At 36.9% G+C, this 15,753-nt stretch overlaps 1 protein-coding gene across 3 annotated transcripts in view; it reads left to right on the top strand.

Moving 5' to 3' along the window:
• Nucleotides 1–15,753, top strand: part of LOC145280124 (protogenin B-like) — a 336,035-nt gene that overhangs the window by 172,204 nt on the left and 148,078 nt on the right. The gene's annotated exons all lie outside the window — the stretch shown is intronic.

Consider the following 15,753-nt stretch of genomic DNA (forward strand, 5'->3'; position numbering starts at 1 on the left):
CGAAATGAGCTTGAGTGTATCTTTAATTTTGGCAACTTTTACACGATGTTTTCGCAAAATTATTTGGTCTATGCGTGTTTGTTTGGCTTTTCAGTATAAAAGCAAAACTAAACCCATAGCAAAGCACATCCCTTGGCACTCGGCAAGGGACATCCAGAAAAGCAATAAGGTTTGATCAATGCGGGGTAAACCCTTTATATCAGACAATTGCTATTCATTTTGACAGTCCCCTATTTATGGGGAGGTTTTTTTTCCCCAACATCTTGTGGGAAACACAGGCACTGGTTTGTAGCAAAAATTAAGTTTCCCCATATGACGTGATGTTTGACCTCATTAAATTCACGCACGTGTCATTTAACTTTTTAATCGTTAATTTAAAACACTTTTCATTCCTCTCCCTTCGTGGCCGAGTGGGTAAGATACCAGTTTTTTGTTCGCTTTCTTTTCCACCTTCGCGTCAAGGCTTCGGGTTCAAGCCTACCTTCTTATTAAAACTGTTTTTCTTTTGCACCTCCAAAACAGCAAGTCAACGCCGGGCACTCCTGCTAGTCTATATATCTAAAAGGCAAATGTGGCGCACACATTTTTGTATGTCCAAGGAAAGCTTTTTTCACCGGCTTCTCAGGGGGTTGATTATGTTTTAAAACTCTTTATATACCTCATAGATCATAATATGTACGATTTGCAAATGCACGTCGCATTTAGATTAATTTATGTCGACTTTTATAAAATTCTTGCTATTTCGGCTTCTCACGTGTTTGTTCGGCTTTTTCGTATAAAAGTGAAACTGATTTGAAGCGAAGGTGCGGTTCCCAGACTTCGTGCAGGGAACGTCAAGAAAGCAACGGGCGTTTGATCAATGTGGAGGAAACTTCTTATATCAGACAGTTGCTATTCATATAGATACTGCTCTTTATGGGGAGCTGCCCCCCCCCCCAACATTTTTGCGAAACAAAAAGTTGGGAAACAAAACTAAAATAACGCCATAGAAGTCCCGCAGTAAAAGTTCACTGCGGGACTTCTATGGCATGATCATTAAAATCGCGCCTCTGTCAATTTAACATTTTAATCATTAAATTTGACCTCTGTTTAGTTACTCTCCCATCGTGGGCGAGTGGTAAGTTGCCAGGTCTTTTTTTGTTTTTTTTTCACACTTTCTTTTTCACTTCCGCCTCAACGTTCCGGGTTCAATCCTACCTACTTACCAAAACATTTTTTTTGTTGTTACCCCCCCCTCCACCCCAACACACACACCTACAAACACCCGGGGGTATCCCCGCTAGTATATATATATATATATATATATATATATATATAAGGTAAAATGGGCGTGAACATTTGTGTATATCTGCAAAAGACTTTTCAGATTAGGGTTCCACTGTTGATTAAATTCTGCGCAAAGTTTTCCTATACTTCCGAGATCATAATATCTGAGATTCACAAATGGATACCGTTTCTTTCCCTGACCTTACTGAGTTAAAAAAAAATTCCCCCTCCGTGCATTGTCTTGAGTGTGTTTGTTTTTTTTTGTTTTTTTTGTTCTTTTTTTCATATAATAAAGCAAAACTTTTCGAACGCAAACGACAGAAAGCGGGAAGCTTGGCCTTCGGGCTGGGATTTCTGATGCTTCACTTGAGTCAATCTAGGGGAAATTCTTCATACTGAGGCAATTACTATTTATTTGGATACTGCCAGAGTGCCCCCCCCCTATTTTTTGGAGGGGGGGGGGCTGGTTTTTCCCCCATATTAAAAACGACCTTGTCTAATTTGCTTTCATGAGGAAGCAAATAAATACCACGACAGAAAGTGGGAAGCTTAACTGGCCGTTGGCCAGGTTTAAAACCACGTTCATTTGTGCACATGTGTGGCGACTCCTATGATTCTTATGTTAATTACCAACTACATGAATTCACCATCCTCTTTGGCCTAATGTTAGCGAGGGAAACTAATGTCCACCTGTTTCTCTTTTTTTATTATTTTAATGATGTGGAAGCCATTCATTTGCTTCATCCTTGTGCCAATATCCTCCACCCGGACAACACCGGGTACTCCTCGCTAGTCTATATATATATACATATATAAAAGACAAAATGTGTGTGTGTGTGTGTGTGTGTGTGTGTGTGTGTGTGTGTGTGTGTGCATGCATTTTTTGTATATGTCTGGCAAAGGCTTGGAGGGGAGTGGGTCACTGTTTCTTAGAACTTTTTATATGCTGCCTAGATTATAATATTTCCGATTTACGAAAGGACGTTGTATGTATCTTTTATTTAGGTGGCTTATACATGCTTTTTTCGCAGTATTTCATAGTCTCTGCGCGTTTCTTTGACTTTTCCGTATAAAAAATGCAAAACTGGAAGCGAAGTCATGTTCTCGGCCTTTCGTGCCAAGACGGCCAGAAAGCAATGAGGTTTGGTCAATGCTGAAAAAAAAAAACAAAAAAAAACACCATATCAGATAATTGCTATTCATTTGGACACTCCCCTTTTTATGGGGAGCTGATTTTCCCCAACATCTTGGGGGAAAATTAAGTTTTCCCTATTACATGATGTTTGACCTCATTAAATTTACGCACCTGCCGCTTAACTTCTTAATTATTAAATAAGAATGCTTTTCACTTCCTGCCCTGTCATGGCCGAACAGTAAGATGTCGGGATTTTTCACACTTTCTTTTTCACCTTTGCCTCAAGGCTTCGGGTTCGAGCCTACCTGCCTCCCAAAACTTTTTTTTTCTTTTACACCGACAAGCACCTGCGCAACGCCAGGCATCCCCCGATAGTTATATAAAATGCAGGTAGATTGGTGTTTATAGATGGCCACTTGCTTAGAACAACACTGTCTCCATCTTACTGCTGACGTTATCATGACTACGTTTTTTATAATCACTCATACATTCAAAATATACACATGTGAAATGATTACCATTGAACATGATCTGCAAAAAGTGAGTTTTAGTCATTTGTGAACTTGATTTTCAAGTGACGCCTTGCAAGAAATTTAGACCCCTTCCAGATTTCTACTAGTAATGTTAAATATGTACCTAATGTACTAACCTTTTTTTTTTTTTTTTAATTTTTAGTTATATTTGAGCATATGCAAATACATCCATTTTTTTTTTTTTTTTTTTTTTTTTTTTTTTTTACTTGATATTCGATTTTTCAAGTAATAGTGTCGGGATGATTAATCGGGAATCGGAAAACTCGGAACTTTTGGAGGTATCGGAATCGGAAAACTTTGTGACTATTTTCTGATGCCAAAAACGATTCCTTTAATTACAGTTTGCTTTAAACAAAAAAAAAAATATCTTCCACTGCTTGTATTAATGATAAAATAAATATTTATTGATTTTTAAACTACCAGTAACATTAAGCATCCTCACAAGTTTTTACATTTTAGAAAATATACGCACATTAAAGTGTTTTCAGGAAAAATGACAACTCTGCAGTTAAAAATTTAGACATTTATAAAGAATCAGAATCAGGAATTTAGTATGGATCAGGTAATTGTCTCGGAATCGGGAATATAGTACAGAATCGGAATTAGAATCGTCCCATCTCTAGTAAACAAACACCCAAAGATTTAGTATTCTATTTTTAAGCTCAGTTTTCATATAGTGAAAAAATCAAAGAAGCCAGTTGTTCTATAAACAATTTCATAATCTCAATTGTAGTTAGCTGAAAACTAAAAGGAAAAACTGGCGTTCATAATTTTCTAGTTAAAGGACAAGGCTGTGAACTTGAGTTACCGTTTTTTCTTAGCCTCTTTTTCAGCTTGCTGGTAAAAATGTCAATTATGTACGTTTCCTGCCTAGTTTTCATTTCGGCATTTCAGATACATGCTTGAAACAAGCTACGAAAATGTTTTTAATGTTATTTTATTAAAAATACGCGGTTTAAAGTAAAACATAAAGATAATGCCGAAACCTGTTCCTCTCTACATAATTTAAGTGACTGAAATTGGAATATGCCAATTATTACATTCTAATGAATAAAAAGTAAAAGTTAATCATGATTTAAAAGTAAGTATTAAGAATTTAAAGAATTCTGATACCATAAAGTTCAGTTGCACTAGAAATAAACAATGTTGTTATCAGTGATGCTGATGCTTTTTTCTCCCTCTTTCTCTTTCTCTCCTCCCTGTCTCTCTCTTTCTCTCCTCCCTCTCTTTCTTTCTCTCCCTATCTCTCTCTTTCTCTCCTCCCTCTCTTTCTTTCTCTCCTCCTTCTCTCTCTATCTTTCTCTCTCCTCCTTCTCTTTCTCTCTCTCCTCCTCCTCTTTCTCTCTCTCCTCCTCCTCTTTCTCTCTCCTCCTCCGCATTCTTTCTCCTCCTCTCTCTCTCCCTCTTTCCTTCTCTCTCTCCTCCTCTCTCTCCCTCTTTCCTTCTCTCTCTCCTCCTCTCTCTCCCTCTTTCCTTCTCTCTCTCCTCCTCTCTCTCCCTCTTTCCTTCTCTCTCTCCTCCTCTCTCTCCCTCTTTCCTTCTCTCTCCTCCTCTCTCTCCCTCTTTCCTTCTCTCTCTCCTCCTCTCTCTCCCTCTTTCCTTCTCTCTCTCTCCTCTTCTCTCTCCCTCTTTCCTTCTCTCTCCTCCTCTCTCTCCCTCTTTCCTTCTCTCTCTCCTCCTCTCTCTCCCTCTTTCCTTCTCTCTCTCCTCCTCTCTCTCCCTCTTTCCTTCTCTCTCTCCTCCTCTCTCTCCCTCTCTTCCTCTCTCTCCCTCTTTCCTTCTCTCTCCTCCTCTCTCTCCCTCTTTCCTTCTCTCTCTCCTCCTCTCTCTCCCTCTTTCCTTCTCTCTCTCATCCTCTCTCTCCCTCTTTCCTTCTCTCTCTCATCCTCTCTCTCCCTCTTTCCTTCTCTCTCTCCTCCTCTCTCTCCCTCTTTCCTTCTCTCTCTCCTCCTCTCTCTCTCCTCCTCTCTCTCCCTCTTTCCTTCTCTCTCTCCTCCTCTCTCTCCCTCTTTCCTTCTCTCTCTCCTCCTCTCTCTCCCTCTTTCCTTCTCTCTCTCCTCCTCTCTCTCTCCCTCTTTCCTTCTCTCTCTCCTCCTCTCTCTCTCCCTCTTTCCTTCTCTCTCTCCTCCTCTCTCCCTCTTTCCATCTCTCTCTCCTCCTCTCTCCTTCTCTCTCTCCTCCTCTCTCCCTCTTTCCTTCTCCCTCTTTCCCTTTTTCCTTCTCCCTCTCTCCTTCTCTCTATCCTTCTCTCTCCTCTCTCTATCCTTTTCTCTCTCTCCTCTCTATCTTTTTCTCTCTCTCCTCTCTATCCGTCTCTCTCTCCTCTCTCTATCCTTCTCTCTATCCTTCTCTCTCTCCTCTCTCTATCCTTCTCTCTCTCCTCTCTCTATCCTTCTCTCTCTCTCCTTCCTCTCCTCCTCCTCTCTCTCCCCTCCTCCTCTCTCTCCCCTCCTCCTCCTCTCTCTCCCCTCCTCCTCCTCTCTCTCCCCTCCTCCTCCTCCTCCTCTCTCTCTCCTCCTCCTCCTCTCTCTCTCCTCCTCCTCTCTCCCCCTCTCCTCCTCTCTCTCCCCTCCTCCTCCTCTCTTTCCCCTCCTCCTCCTCTCTTTCCCCTCCTTCTCTCTCTCGCCTCTCTCTCTCCTCTCTCGCCTCTCTCTCTCGCCTCTGTCCTCTCCTCTCTCTCCTCTTGTGAGTGGTAAAGTTCCCCCTCCGCATCTCTATCTCCCTCTTTCTTTCTCATTTGGTAAGTGATCAACTTCCCCACCACTTTCATATCTTTCACTGATGAAGAAACTATCATTAGCATGCCAACTGCATATCTAACGTAAGAATCTTGATGTTACTAAAATTGTGTGACCACTTCTTGTGTGTCTGTGATTTTCGCCTCTACGTGACTTGCATGTTATTTATTATCAATGGATTATTTATTGAAATAAAAAAGCAATGCAATAACGTCAAGCAAAACAAAATTTTTAACAACCCTATTTCAAAATTAATTAGATAATTAAATCTGAATGCATTTCCATTTCTTTGTAAACAAAGTTAATCATTTAAATCCTTAAACGAAAAACATATGAACCTTCAAAATGTGAAAGCTATTTAAGAGCATTTAAACTTTCAAAAACGGAAGAAAAGAAAAGTATGATTTTAAAATTCTTGGTATATCCTCAAATATTAAAGGATTGCCAGTTTGGAAAGCTTTTTACATCCAGTAATTTTATGGATACATTCAAACAATATTAACTTAACATAATTAGTTTTAGAACAATTCGGTTCAACTAGTAAATTCAAACTATTAAACTTTAAAAGTTCTCTTTTTGTTTTTAATAAATGCATTAAAATAAAAACTGATTGCCCCCTCCTCACTTTTTCTTCTCTGCAGCTTCTCTCACAGATGTGATGTTGCTAGTCTCTGTCTTTTCTTTAAATACTATTATAGCGTGTGTTCTTCAGAATTGTCTGATCTATTTCCTGCTTCCTTTGTTTCAGCTCGTTTAACCCACTTTTTCCCCTTTATTAATCCACGGTCATAAAACTGTTAGCAATAGACAGAAGCTACTAAGCTAATTAGAGGATGCATAAAACCTGGGAACATCACAGTAGTTAGCCAATACAGAACTCCGAAAATGTGATGGTGGTACATGTTCATTCACACAATTCTGAGGCAGCACGTTCAGGACTGCAGAACACAATGCGAAAGAAGATCACCCATACATCTCTCGGAAAACATTGAAAATTCACTGTTTAATACAACTTCCTATTTAACTAGGTTCTTTCTAAGACCTACAAGCTTGTAGAACTCTTTCTCCTAACTGTTTTCCTCCTACCATGGTCTTTTCAACACTAAGACCAATAGGAATCTCCTGTCTTGGCAATAGTCATCTATTATTCTTGTTAGCTCCTTAGATCAAGTGGCTTCATGCATTGTCTAGAGCGATTTCTATTTAAAAAAAGAAAAAAAAACATGAAAGACTCTGGGGCAGTGCCAGGTAGGAAGAGCTAGTTGTTCTATAACTGCCCAAAATATGAACCTCTGATCTATTAAGCTAGTTTCCATTATTAATCATTTATGAGGTGCCTTTCATAAGTTTCCAGACGTTTTTGTACAGGCATTTAAAATTGTCATAGACTCTTGAAAACTCAGTATGTTATTGGTATACGAGATGACTGACCAATTTTTATGATTTCAAGTTCAAATGAACAGCTACAGCAGGAATTGGAATGCACCCTATTAAAGCTTGATTGTCACAGCTGGTGAATTTCAAAAATGCAATCTGGATTTGGGGACACTTTAGAAGAAAAATATGCAATAAAATTCTGTTTTAAACTTGGAAAAAATGCCTCAGAAACGTATGGAATGCTTTAGACTGCTTTTGAACCATCTTGCATGAATTGAGCATCAGTTTTTGAGTGGCATAAGAGATTTAAGGAAGGCAGGAGTCTGTAAGGAATGACAACAGATGTGAGAGGAGTAACGAAGTCAGAACACCAGAGTTGATTGGCCAAATAAAGAATTTCATGGATAAGGACCGTTGTATGTCTATAAAGACAATAAGTGCATAGTTTGATGTTAGTGTGGGAACTGTGCACACAATTATTTGCAAGGAACTGAAGATTTGTTCATATGACAGCTTCTTTATGTTAAGAATAAGTAGGTTTGAAAACAATTTTTAAAAATCGTGTCTAGCTGGCCCAATGGTTATCATAATTGACTCATTGTTTTCAGGTTTTGGTTTCGATCTCAGCTTCAGAAAAATCAATACTCTCATGCACATGTCTCAATTTTTTTCCGTTTTTTTTTTGTTTTTTTGTTTTTTAATGAGTTTAACGTTACGTTTGATACCAGGCAACGCCGGGCACATCAGCTAGTTGTAAATAAAAAAAAAAAAAAGTAAAAAAAGAAGGATCATTCAAGTCCATTTAAAAATCGTCCATTATTATCTACAATCTTGAGCGATTTATCTTTTCATTCCTTTCAACACGCATCTCAGTTCTGTTATCTTCCATTTTGAAGCAGCTTGGAAGTTTATTTTCTCTGCTTTTAAACGTCTCTCCTACACCCCCCCCCCCCAACAATCCGCCACCAGAATTCTCAGTGTTTTTGGTCGGAATTTTTGGAAACGAAACCTCCAATTTGCCAGTTCTTTATTTATAGTTTTACTTTACGCCATTTTACTGTTCCGGGGGGGGGGGGGGTAAATATTTTGCTATCACAAGTGAAGAAGATTTGTGATATTTGAATTCTATTTGACAAAGTTGTTTTGTAATTAAATCTTAACATTTCTTTTTCTTCTCATAGATTATCCAGTTTAATCTTTGCGATCATGTTTGACATTAATATGCCTCTTAAAACAGATTAATGATTTTATAGTGCTTTAATACATCAGGGTTGCCGTTTTTACCAGCAATGGATGGCATTTGGAAATTGAAATCAATCAAACTAGTTAAAATCAAGTTCCATATTTTATTGTTGGCATTTCTCATCAGCTGATCATATATATATATATATATATATTAATGCTCTGGAAAAGTCACTTCTGATTAATGTTTACCAGTTTTAAAATATGAACAAAAAAAAAAAGTTTGCACTAATGAACAACCTGTCCATGCAGCTCCTTGTTCTATATTCTTCCAAAAGAAAAAAAAAATTAAATATCCAAACGAACTTGTCTTTTTTCCAGAATAACAATATTTTAAAACTGGTAAACATCAATTAGAAGTGACTTTTCCAGGGCATCCATATAAAAAAAAAATCAGAAAAAGAATGTCAACAAAGTGCGGAACTTGATTTTAACTATTAAAGAAATTTGTTTAAAATAAAGATTTTCTAAAGAATTCCTTAACATGGAAAACTGTACAATGACCTTAATTTATTCCTACTTTTTTTTTGAAAACTGAGCAGATACAAAAAGACAAGTTTCCAAGAAAAATCCGTCAAAAGAAATTTAGGCTTAAGAACTTCTTTGGGCCAAATACTTTTGCTCATTCGATATTCGTATCAAAACTTTTTAACAATTTTGTTCCTCCTAATTTTTTTAGTATTCGGTATTTGATTGAATTTTAATTTTAGAAAGGATATGGTAATTTGCTTGAATCTTTGTTAGTAGATAATTATATAAGTATTTAATAAATTGATATACAATGCAGAAATTGTTTTTGTTTATCTTACAGGGTGGAATAATAAAATTGTCGCCCTAAAGAAAACAACACTACAGCTTTATTTTAAAACTTTTATTGAAAAAATTAATTCAAGTAACTTGATTATGTAGTAGAGCTCACATCTATTTACTCTATCCGCCTTCAGCCTCAATCACCGCCTCAATACAGATCCGGAACTGCGAGCATACCTTTTCCACAAGCGCTGACGAGAGCTTGGTGAATACTCGGCAATCAGGCTGGCTTTGGTGTTGTGGGAGGTCATGTTGGTGATGTTATTGACGTATGAATAAACGAAGTAGTCCAGCGGTTTCAGGTCGGGAAAGAAGCGGGGCCAGTGAGAGAAGGGTACAAAGTCGTAGCACTCCTTCTGAATCCAAGACTGGGTCTCTTTGGATTTTTGGGCTGGCGCCGCGTCCTATTGCCACACCCAGGGTTTGCCAGTAGCACCCTCATTGCACCAACGGATCACCACACTCTTTAGCGCATCCAGATACATTGTAGTGTTGACTTTCAAGCCGACTTCGAAGATGTGAGGTGGCATGATATGGATCTCATTTGAAATCGCACAAAAGATCATAATCATGACTGCAAACTTCATTGAGCTATGCCCTCAAACATTGAACTGTCCGGATTTGCATTTTGAGGGTGCTGGCAATGGTCCTGTTGTCATAACTTGAATCTGTAGAGAGCATAAGTTGTACAGCAGTGCATTTCCGATCTCATTCATTGAACATTGTGTCACTTTAAGACATGATAGAAGGCTCCTATTGCTCTTAGGATTTATACACAACTAGCCAACTAGTAGATGGTCTGCAACGAAAAAAAGAAAACTGGTTTTTATCAAACGGAAATAGAATCCTGTCGTTTTTTTTCCAGGGCGACAATTTTGTCGTTCTATGTTGTATTTCTGCAGAAGATATATTTTTTTATATACGAAAATAATGTTGTTGGCTCCTTTGAGACAAATGTTCAATTTTATCTCAGATCATGAATTCTTTGGAAAGAATTAGGTGTCGAAAATTTGACCCCAGATCTGTCAAACAGGGAATAGATTGTCGTCTTCATTTAAAGGGGATGTGTTTATCATTTACAATCGGGGAAGCTGATAGTGCCATTTGTGAACAGAAAGATTCTTCTCCAGAAACGTCGCAAACGGCACAGATATAGCAAGCTACATCTCCCAGCAGATAAAAAAATAACAAATATTTTAATCCGGATGATGAGAATCTACGTTGACTAAAGAGTACTTTTTTGTTTTTGTTTTGTCGTTACACCCCAAACAAAGCACAGGGCCACTTAGTTATGAGGGGCTACTATTTAGGACCAGATTTACAGGGATAGTATTTAGGGAGTTGGGCAGCGAGATATCTGTTCACACTACACTTGAATTTTTGCATGATTGTACAGTTAGGGAAGCAGGGGCCCAGGAGGGAATTATAAAGTGCCGCAGTCTGAAGGAAAAAGGTATTCGAGGCTTTACGGCATCTAGGGATCTCTACGGTGTAGGGGTGGGATGTTGTTGTTTGTCAGGTTTGTCAAGGGTATTGTCATTGAGAGGAACTAGTGCTCAGAGTTTGTCAGAGCATTTGCTATTGAAATACTTGTAAAACAGGCACAAGGATGCCACGTTTTATGGATGGGACAAAGGTCGAAGTTTAATTAATAGTTCAGGACGTGTTAGGTTGGCGATTCTTTTCTGAACCCTATATATGAGCGAGAGACTAGTGGCAGATGCCACAGCCCATATGCAGCAACAAAACTCCATGCATGGGCGGACCGTGGCCTTGTAGAGATACAGGATACTCTCGGGTGTGAGAAGCCTTTTAGCACGGTAAGAGAGCCGACCTTCCTCTTAGCAGCCTTGGCAATTGCCTCAATGTATTTGTTCCAATTCATGTTGTCTGGGAATGTTAACCCCCGGAGCATGAGGGAAATACTTTCAGGCAGTGTATCATTAGGCATGGCAATCATTGGCTGAGAATGTTTCTTGTAATTATTAAAGGAAATAAACTTAGTGTTGGCAGCATTGAATGTTACCAACCAGTTACAGCCCCATTCCACTACAGACTGGAAGTCTTCCCCTAGAGTTTTAGTAATTTCCTTAGATATGTGTTCATTAGTCTCCCCCCTTGTGTCTGTTATAAAGTGTGGGGTCATGAGCAGATATCTCATCTCGGAGAAAATTTTATCAGGGAGGTCATTTATGAATATCAGGAATAATAAAGGTCCAAGGATTGATCTCTGTGGCACACCCGCATTTATATAATGCTTGATGCCTGACCAAGGACAACTTGGCTTTTTCTCTTATGTAAGAAGGATTTGATTAAGTATACGCCCAGCAATACTATACAATTTGATTATTAAAAGTTATTCTTAAAGGTAAATTGTTAACTGGCATGATTAGTTGGTCTCTATTCACTAATTTTTACATACATCATTCGACGTAATGACTGTCATCAGTTTCACTATAAACGACCAGCTGGGTTTCTCATTAGAAAAAGATCCTATAACGTTTTCATTTGACAGCGTAGATATTGTCGCAGTTCCTGCACACTTTTATCATCTATCTATATATTCGTGTTTCTTTTGTGTGTATTGATATTCATATTAAAAACCTCCTTTCTATTTATTTAAAAAGAAAATACAATTTTCTTATATATAGCTTGTGGAATTGCATTCACTAGCAAAAGATCTAGCTAATTTGCATATTCTTTTAAAACTTCATTTTGATTAATTCCCTATTAGGTCCTTCGATTTTCTAATGAGATAATCATCTTTAGTTCATTATTGCATATAATTATATTCATACAGATATTCTACATGATTTATACTTGCATAATATTTGCGTAAAACGTTTATAGCAAACACAAAATTGTTTCCATATATATTTATGTATACGTATATATTTTTGTTGCACAAATTTTGCCTACCAAACTCCTAAAGTTTTCGATCTACAGACATGAAACTTCAAATATAAGGTATTTGAATCCATGCAAAACTTTATATTTGGGTTTTAGCCTGGAAAAATCGGTGCAAAAGTGTGAAAATTAAAATAAATGAAATTTGCCAGGTGAAGGTCGAACGCTGGCATTACAAATGCATAACGTAGTTGCTATTGGTTAATTTTTAGCCTTGCAGTAAACATGTTTTCATAGCCCAGTCATTGACGACAGAGGCAAAATAAATCGTGAGCTGAACGTTTTGGTTTCGATTCTCGGTAGTGGCGCATGAGTCTTTTTTTTTTTTTTAATACTTTTTAAATCATTACTATATATTGCATCCATGTCTATCTATATATATAAAAGTGAAAATGTCTGTATTTTCTCTATGGTAGTTAAGGAAGACTATTATACAGAAAGGCATTACTTTACATATTCACACTTTTTAATATATACATATGCACATAACCTTATGAACAGTACATAATGCCCGAGCAAAGCCAGGTGGAACTGCTAGTATATCTATAAAAGTGAACGTGTATGTGTGTCTGTCTGTGTACAATTTCCTACGCAATAACTCTGTCAATTTTCAGTCTACAGACTCGAAATTTGATATACAGGGTACTGAGATTCGGGAAAATCTTTGTAATCAGGTTTCGGCCAGAAATTTGGCTGTTAAGGGGTCAAAGTAAAAACGATTTGACCTTGAGAACTCTACCAAACTCCTCCACCAATTTTGGGTATAAACAATTGAAATTTTAGATATAGTTTCCTTCGACATGGATCTAACTTAATAACTTGATTTGAGCCTCAAACAATAAATGTTAAGGGGTCATAATAGGGGTCAAAGTTTTTAAAAAATTGACCTCTGCGGTCTCTATCAAATTACTCAGATAATTTCTGGTCTGAACATTTGAAATTTGACATAATAGGTATTCAGAGATATGGCAAGCTTTTTAATCAGTTTGGGTCGAAAATTTTTAGTTATCAATATATAAATTTATGTATGTATGTATGTTTGCATGTCTGCCTAAAACTTTCGACAGAGGCGATGGATTTTACCAAGATCAGTATCGTTTTTAAGTCCGACCTTTCAGACGACAAATACCGAAAAATTGGCTAAAAACGTTAATTTTCGCCTTCAACTTTATGGGGGGGGGGCCTTTTTTCACCGATATTTTTTAAAGTCATCCTCTACTTTCGATTGTCTAGCCTTAATTGAAATATAAGTCACTTCCAGTTTGGCAGTGGTCTTAAGGGCAAAGACGTGGGGGGGGGGGGGTTCTCCCATTCTTTTCCTTCTTCGCTGTACGGGTTAGAGCCTGCCTTCCTACTACCACTTTTTTTTTTTTTTTTTTTTTTGCTCAACATACACATCCAAACACCCGGGCAACGCCAGGCTGAAATGCTAGTATCACATAAAATTTCTGCCTGTACTAGTGTAGTAATATCATTAGTTTCTCACCAGTTTTGCTAATAAATAGCAGTTATACTGATGCATTTGCGGGAAAACTTCCCACTTGACGGAAGATTTCAAGCAAGATATTTTCTTTTATTCCCTGTACTTTGTCAAACTGATGATATACCTTTTTAAAAAAAATAAATACACCGAACAGAAAGAACTTATTCCATTCCTAGTTCTTTTTCACTGCTGCTAAAACTTTGAAGCCATCTTGAAAGGTTTCTGTTGTGTCCACGTTGTGTTATTCCATTATCGATTAAACATGGATCAAGATAAGAATAAGGATCCCAATTAACAAAAAATCCCAAAAGAACAGACAACAACAACAACTGTTTGACCTTGACCTCTGCACACGTATTTTGTTGAAATGTTAAAAAAAAAAAAAACTTGTATTCGGTTTAAATATATATATTTTTTTTTTAAGTTTTGTAAATATATATATATAAGAACGCACTCTTTGGTTTAAATAGTTTTATTAAAATGTTTTGTAAATCAATATAAAAAAAATTTTAAAAACGCACTCTACATAAAACAAATCTTGGTCATGAAAATTCAAGCATATCTGTTACGGTCAAGATCAAACTAGTGTCAGTTGAAATCTGTTTTGTTTTTCTCACTGATTCAGGTTTTTATTCTTGTCTTCATTCATATTTATTCATTAGGTATTGGTCATAACAGAATCATCTCCCTTGATTTTGTCATAACAAGAGAACTTAAAAACAAGACGGAAAAGATGCCAAGGAATGAGCTTCTAAAAAATAACCTCGAATGAAGCTTGTTTAAAAAAAAAAAAAAACTCGAATGAAGCTTGTTTAAAAATATAAAATAACCTCGAATGAAGCTTGTTTAAAAAAAAATATAAAATAACCTCGAATGAAGCTTGTTTTTAAAAAAAAAAAACCTCAAATGAAGCTTGTTTTTAAAAAAACATTTGAAGAAATTTGAATGTTTATACCTTTAAGTCTCAACATAAAATTCGGTGCATATTTAAAATTGCACTTATTTAAAAGTACAGGAAAATCTTTATGATGCATGTATTTGTCATGGAACAAAGATGTCATATTCCAAAAATCATATGGGTTTTGCTAGTGATTTTCTATTTTGTTAGAAAACGAAAATATTTGGTTTTCAAAGGTCGACAAAAGATAAATTTATCCGTATAATATCCCTAGATCTTAAAAAGCAGGTTTTATGGATTTCAAAGTTCATTGTTATTTATTTTCATGCACACGGTAGCTTGTGTATAACTGCTACGATTATATGGTTCTGCAGTATGGAACCTGATCAAACCCAAACTCATTAGGTTGGAAGATCTGCTCAAAATACAACATTTACTCAACATAGATGTTATAAAGTCAAAAATTCAAACCGGATGTGGTGATGCTGCTATGATTATATGGAACATTCAACATTTTTAATAAATCGTTGTAGAAACATGAAAATCTTGAGTTGCAGAATGGTTGGCTTAACAAGGAAGACCTGGAAGTAAATGATTAGACAAAGCTGTACAGATTTTTTTTTTCTTTCTTTTTTTACATAGGGGTCCCCACTTATCAAGGCCGGGAGGCCACTCGAGGATAAAGGGTTATTGAGTGTACAGTAGTCAATGGGACAATTTCGTAGTAATTGTTAGTAGGTGGAAATTTGGTAAATTAGATTATTTAAGGGACAGTTCATCAAGAATTTGTTTATGTTGGACTTGAAGACAACCAAATTGTTGTCAGCTGGAAAACAAACGGAAGAGATTTCCACAGGCGTGCAGTTCTAAGAAAGAATCTTTGTTCATGGAATCTATGTTTCGGTTTAGGCACAGATAAAGAGTGGGGAAAATTATTGACAGTGGTTTCAGCTAGATGAGTGTTTTTCGTGAAAGTTTGAATTGGGAGAGTTCATCCATTCAACCATAAAAACTAAAGAGTGGGCTTGTGTATATTTTATTATTGGAATCCTTTGAGATAAGTAATTCTTAATTTATTTATTTTATTTGCGGACTGTTATCCTCATCTTTATAATTGTTGATGTTTCACGATGTTATGTCCAACTATTTTTCTGTCCTTCATCAGGTGGTTAACTGCGATGGGATAGGAATGTTGAGTCTCTTTACTGCATTCTCAGCAATTACTGCCTTCCATAGTTGTTGTCATCTCGCCACGTTTTGGCCAACTAATCCTCTGGCTGGCTTTGGGTAGGATTGAAACCGCTATCTTCACACAATGCTCACCTGGAACCATAGAGATTCAACGCTTCTTCTATTCACTAAAT

The sequence above is a fragment of the Euprymna scolopes genome, chromosome 7, assembly GCF_053919585.1.
Source record: "Euprymna scolopes isolate OS-2025 chromosome 7, ASM5391958v1, whole genome shotgun sequence".
Lineage (NCBI taxonomy): Eukaryota > Metazoa > Mollusca > Cephalopoda > Sepiida > Sepiolidae > Euprymna > Euprymna scolopes.